Raw genomic sequence first — 6,824 nt, forward strand, 5'->3', positions numbered from 1 at the left:
TTTTTGGCTTAGGGCGGTATATAAATTAAATTAAATAAATAAAATAAATAAAATCTTCAAACTGCAGGGTGGAACATTCCTGGGCAGGAGAGATAGTCTAATGGGTGCAAAAAAAAAAAAAATTGAAAGGAAGGCAAACAGAATTGAGAACCATTTGATACATGATGCATCAGCATGTTTTCCCTCACCCTTAAAGATGTAATTAAGGTAAGATGCATGGAACACCAGAGAAAACTGTATAAAAGGGTTGCAACCCGGTGCATTTTCAACAACAGCTCTTTCTCCTTCCTTCTGCTTCTGAAGCACTTCTCCACAGACAACCAGGTGAGCCAGATTTGATGCCATCTCCCTGCAAATGCTCTGAAATTGTATTCTCTGTGTTGGTGATGTTACTCTCTTTCTCTCCCCGCTTAAGACTTTACCATTCATTTCCCCTTTTAACTCTTTTTCCCCATGAGACGTGTTTTCCCCTCCCCTGAGCTAATGCAGCCTAGCTTAGAACACCAGATGACCACTGCTGGATCAGACCATGGGGCTATCTAATCTAGCATGCTGCTTCCCACAGGGGCCAACTGGAAGCCTCCATGAAGCCCTCAAGCAGGGCATGAAGGCAGTAGCCCTATCCCACTCCCCCCCCCCAAGAAACTGGTATTTTGTGGCACATCTAAGAACATAGGAAGCTGCCTAATGCTTGGATCAGACCATTAGTCCATCTAGTTTGGGATTGTCTAATTGGACTGGCAGAGGCTTTCCAGAAGTTCAGACATGGATCTCTCCCAGCCCTTCCTCCCTGGAAATGCCAGGGATTGGACCTGGGACCTTCTGCATCCAAACCAGATGTTCTGCCCCTGTCCTATGGCTCTCCCCCAGATCTGAACCTGGATGTTTTGTTGAGCTATCATGACTTTCATCACAAATGTGTCAAATCCTCTTCTATGTAAGGACTAGGGTTGCAAGGTTCAAGGCCTGAGACTGATCCTGTATCTTTAGGAGAAGAGAAAGTCAGCCAAGTGCAGGTGTCCTTGCAACGCTGTAATGGGAAAAAACCACAAGGTGGAATTCTCCCTTCCCCCTGCACAACTTTTAAAAATACAGAAGACCTCTTGGTTGCCAGGACCAGCCTCCAAGAGGTCTTTTGCATCTTGAAAAGTTGTGCAGGGAGGAGGGAGAATTCCACCTTGTGGTTTTTTCCCATTACAGCGTTGCAAGGACACCTGCACTTGGCTGACTTTCTCTTCTCCTAAAGATACAGGATCAGTCTCAGGCCTTGAACCTTGCAACCCTAGTAAGGACCACCTTTCTGGGTCAGAGAAAAGTCCAGCATCCTGTTTTTGGCTGGGCTAGCTTAGATGCCCACAGCCAGGGGCTGAAAGCGAAGACCTTTCTTGTTCTTGTTCTGCAGTGACTCGTATTTGAAGGTAGGCTGAACATGGAATCTCATAGAGGCCTCACAATGGAAAGTCACTGAGAACTGTGAAGAGGCAGAGCTATAACTCAGAACCACTGGTTCAAATATTATTTGTCTAAATCCTGTCTTTTCTGACCATTGGCAATGCTGGTTGGGGCTGATGGGAATTGTAGTCCAACAACTCCAGGGGGGCTACAACTTCTCCCACCTTGTAATATTTATTATTTTGTATTGTTTGTATGATGTTCTATGTTTTATGGTATATTTTATTGTATATTTGGTATGTTTCTTTGTTTTTTTCTATGAACTGCCATTTATCTTAGTGTCTATTCATAAAAACACACTTTAAGTTGTTTTTATGATGATGTAAGCAGTTTTTGATGATGATGCAAGCAGTTCCCAGGTCCCTTCTTTGTTGCAAGATTCTGGGGGGGTGAATGGTGTTTGGGTCCTGGCCAAGAGCCAGGATGGATGGATGGAGTCCTGCGTGAGAGCCAGGAGCCTGAAAGGGTGCGTATGTTAAAAGTAGAAAGAATTGATATGGGTTCTATTTATTAGTAATTTCTATTCATGAGACACTTGTATACATAATACTATGTATTTTTGTAACATTTGTTGTTTAAGTTTATTTTGTATTATTTTGTATCCTGTAGCATTATAGGATGATTACTTCTGTATATTTTTGTCATTTCTATGGTTGTAAACTACCGTGAGTGCAGTGATGCAGAAAGGTGGTATACAAATTAAAAAATGAAATGAAATGAAAATATCTGCCTTCATATATTAATCAGATTTAAGTTTTCCGAATGTCCCATTTTAGGGAGCCGCCTTCTACTGTGTAGGACCAGCTAGTTCAGTACTGCTGACTCTGGCAGGCAGAGGTCTTTCCCATTACCTTCCTGCATGCAGAAGGCCCCAGGTTTCATCGCCAATGGCATCTCCAGCGAGGATGGGAGAGACCTGTGCCTGAAACCCTGGAGTGCTGCTGCCAATTCAGTCCTCATTTCAAGCTGAAGCAATCAATTTTACTCTTTCTGAAACAATATGAGAAGCGAAACACAGCCATCCTTTGGAATCCGCATGCTTCCAAATTTTCAACCAACCAATGTTTACAAAAAAATGCATAGGGGAAAGTGTGCATAAAAAAATAAATATAGGAGCAAAAATAGCATGCAAAAATCAATGATAGGATGAGAAATGGCATGCATGCATGCATGCACAGCAGGCGTCTATCGATATTCGTGGCCTGTAGTTTTTCCCAAAGTCTCTCCCGAGGTATAAGATCGAATGCTGATTTAAGATCGATAAAAGCAGTGAAAAGTGCTCCCCCCATGTGGGAGGAATGTTTAATGGCATGCAAAGATGTGCACACGATTCAACGCTGCTGACGAAAACTTGCTTATTAGGAGAAATTTGCATGAAAACCCTGGAGAATTTTCATGCAAATTGCTGCAGAAACATGAAGAACTGAATTTAAGATGGGGAAAATGATAAAATAAGAGAACCAGAATTGACAGATCTTTCCATCCCTAGATGGAACTCTTGGTCCGTCTACCACAAAACTGACAGGAAGCATCTCTAGAGGGTCTTTCCTAGTCAGGTTGCCTGAGAGCCTTTTAGCTGGAGATGTTTAGAACTGAGACTGAAGCCTTCTGTTTGCAAAGCATACGCTCTACCCCTGAGCTATAGACCTCTCAAAGCCTTCCTCTCCCACCTGGCCAATTTTAAATTTGCAAGAACTCTGCCTTTTCTTCTTCGTGGTATGCACTGCTTATTTGCTTACCCTTCCTGGCACTTTCTTTCCCCCAGATCTCATCCCACCCTGTCAAGATGACTTACTGCAGAACTGCCAGCAGCGTGCCTTATGGCTCAGGCTCCGGTTTTGGCTCCTGCTATGGTGGAGGAGGATCTGTAGGATCGTGTGGATTGGCCCCAGCCTATGGGGTCGGCTCTCTCTCTGGCGCCGGCGGCAGGCTCGGCATCATTGATGCAGGCTTCAGTTATGGTCCTGCAGCTTGCTCCAGTCAGCTTCCAGGGTCAGAGGTGGTGATCCAGCCCCCACCCTGTACCGTGTCTATCCCAGCACCATGCCTGTCTCTATCTGCAGAGCCTGTTTCTGTGAGCCAGGTCCCATCAGGTAGCTACCCGGCTCTGGACTCCTCTGGTGGGTCTTCTAGTGGATCTCCATACGGAGGGTACGGCGGAGTAGGATATGGTGGAGGGTATGGTGGAGGGTATTGCAACTACGGTGGCTACAGTGGCTGCAAAAGATACTTCAGAAGATACCTGCCTTCCTACTGTGGACCCTGTTAAATGCTGACACTTGCCTTGCACAGATAGGATTTACATGAAAATGACGACGAGATGCCAATCTAGGACGGTGAACACCTGTCCTGGGATGGAATGTCAGACATGCTGATCGCCACTCTTTTCCTGCTTTAAGACGGGTGAGAGTTGGGGTGCACAGTGCTCCTGAAGGATCAAGGCTGATTATTTTCTTACTCTGTTTCTCCTTGACCTGCTCCTCTTTCTTTCAGTATTTTTTTTTAATGCCACCATCATCTCAATAGCGTTGGCAAGGCCACTGTTGAATACCTCCTTCAGTGGGTGTGGAACCATGCACGCACACTGTCCACTTTTCTATGTAGACTGTCACCTGCCATCTTATGTGTATAATGTGCATCACCATCTCATACCATTTCCTTAGTGCTCCTCTGTTCACCTCTCTTTTTCATAATAAAGCTTAATGCTGTATCATCATTGTTGCGTTCTATATTTTGTGGGGGGGGAGAGGTTGGGGGCAGCCTTTTTATTCTTATGTGTATACAGTAAAATCTCAGTTAAAGAAGTGCGTGCATTCCTGGGCATTACTTCTTTAACAGAAACTTTGGTACCGGAGGTAAGAATAACATGGAAAGAAAAGGGATAGATCCCTACATCACAAAAAAGACGAGCAATTCAACACATTTCAGCAAACATTTTTATTCAAGACTATCAATACGAGTGTCACCAACCAGGTCTGGTACAGACACCTTGAAGGCTTCTTCCAAAATGCGCTCAGGGATGCCCGCCTTGCCTTTTTTGGGTTTAGCATGTAGCATCTTGCTACAGCAATCTAAAGCTTTGAGCACAGTTCTTCTCTCCGTACACTTGAGCAGGCGGGCAAGGAGCATGCCCCCTATTCATGGGGACAGTTCCAAAGGCTCTGGTTGGTGAAAAATCCTGCATTCCAGACAGTTGATGAGGACAGATTATTGCCAGCACATTCACTCCAGCACTCAAAAGCTTGCATGGGTTGCTCATGATCTACCAGGCCAGGTTCAAGATTCTTTCATTCATTTACAAAGCCCTTAATGATTTGGGTCCAGGATATCTCAGGGACTGTCTGCTTCATTATATACTTGCCTGATCACTGGGGTCTTTGGGGGAATCGCTATTAGTGGTCTCCCATGGCTTGGATGCACAGCTAAAGTCCACCAGGAGCTGAGTTCAGTACCGTAGGCTCAGTTTTATGGAACTCCCTTCCAGCTGAGGTCAGACAGGCTCCCTCTCCCTGTTGAGCTGCCAACATTTACTGAAGACCCTTAAAGAAAACCCAGAAGTGTTTAGAATTAATTGTGATTTTATAGTTTCAACTCATTTTTAGATTCATGGCATTGTGTCTCCTGTACACCCCTTAGAGAAGACCGTAATTAAGCAGTATGTAAATTGTTAAAATAAATAAGTAATGGGGGGCACACGGTCCTCTGACTCACTATTATAAACACACACATGTTGCTTGTGAGGTAATCCCAGGCTATCAGGGATCATGGCACAGATGCACAATGATGCCTTGGTGTCCTAAATAAAATCTGATCTGGTTCTGTGATGACATCTGTGGGGTCAAATGAGGTCAAACCCTTTCTCCCAGTCCTAGCTTAACATGGAAGGAGCTGGTGCTTCCTGTTTTGCCAGCCTGGATTATGACAGATTCACTGGTGCAGTACAGGAAAATCAAAAGCATGGTCCCAGTTGCCATCCTCTCTTCTTAATGGTAAGGCTGGCTCTGGAGCAGAGGGATGAATATGTATTTCCTGATACAGTAATGCTCAGTTAATGAATCCTCCAGGAAATAAGCTCCTTTTAACAAGTCTTTTTTTGGGTACGGGGGTTGATATAGTCAGAATGTGGCTCCTTATCTACTGGACTGCAGCTACTGCTCTCTTACACATGGCTAGAATGGTGCTCCTTGCCAGGTACTTCCCATAGTAAATGGTGCTTTGGGTGCCCTGGAAGCGCTATTTGCTGCAGACATGTCTGCTTGAGTGTAGGGGAGGGTGGAAGAGAGAGGGAGAAACAGAAACCAAGCACGCTGTTAAAAAGATGGTGACATATATATATATATATATATATATATGTATAAAAAGGTTTTCACCTGGCGCCGAAAAGATAGCAGCGTCAGCGCCAGGCGCACCTCATCAGGGAGACCATTCCACCGTTCGGGAGCCACAACCGAAAAGGCCCTATTTCTAGTCACCATCCTCCGAGCTTCTTGATGGGATGGTACTCGGAGGAAGGCCTTAGATGTTGAGCGCAGTGTACAGGTAGTTTCATATTGGGAGAGGCGTTCCACCAGGTATTGCGGTCCCATGCCATGTAAGGCTTTATAGGTCAAAACCAGCACTTTGAATTTAGCCCGGAAACAAATAGGAAGCCAGTGCAGACGGGCCAAAACAGGTGTTATATGAGCGGACCTTCTGGTCCGCGTCAACAATCTGGCCGCTGCATTCTGGACTAACTGTAGTTTCCGAACTATCTTCAAGCACAGCCCAACGTAGAGCGCATTGCAGTAGTCCAATCTAGAAGTTACCAGAGCATGAACGACTGAGGCGAGGTCGTCACTGTCCAGATAGGGACATAGCTGGGCTACCAATCGGAGATGGCAGAAAGCATTCCGTGCCACTGAGGCTACCTGAGCCTCAAGAGACAGGGAATGGTCAAAAAGAACTCCCAAGCTACGAACCTGTTCTTTCAAGGGGAGTGTAACCCCATCCAGAACAGGGTGAACATCCACCATCTGGGCAGAGAAGGCACTCACTAACAGCGTCTCGGTCTTGTCTGGATTAAGCTTCAGTCTGTTAGCTCCCATCCAGTCCATTATCGCGGCATCAATGCATATGGACTGGACTCCTCCTCCCCCCCCCAGATTTCCTACTCTCCTCAAGTATGGTAGGGAGTTCTGTTCAGTGACCAGTGCTGAAATAAGTTTCAGTTGCCAATCATAGAATAGTAGAGTTGGAAGGGGCTTATAAGGTCATCAAGTCCAACCCCCTGCTCAATGCACGAATCCAACTGGGGGAATGGTTGCCTTGTCCTTCCTCTCTCTAAGGCAGCAAAATGTCTGCAGCCAGCCCTGTCCTGCTCAGTGCAGGATTTG

The 6,824-nt window shown here is 45.5% G+C and overlaps 1 long non-coding RNA gene across 1 annotated transcript; it reads left to right on the plus strand.

The window, feature by feature from the left end:
• Positions 1-233: 233 nt before the first annotated feature.
• LOC133382436 (uncharacterized) lies at positions 234-4,168 on the plus strand. Its single transcript, XR_009761961.1, has 2 exons — positions 234-324; positions 3,218-4,168. It is a non-coding gene; the product is annotated as an uncharacterized LOC133382436 (long non-coding RNA).
• Positions 4,169-6,824: the final 2,656 nt, after the last annotated feature.

Source organism: Rhineura floridana, chromosome 3 (genome assembly GCF_030035675.1).
Source record: "Rhineura floridana isolate rRhiFlo1 chromosome 3, rRhiFlo1.hap2, whole genome shotgun sequence".
Taxonomy (NCBI): Eukaryota; Metazoa; Chordata; class Lepidosauria; order Squamata; family Rhineuridae; genus Rhineura; species Rhineura floridana.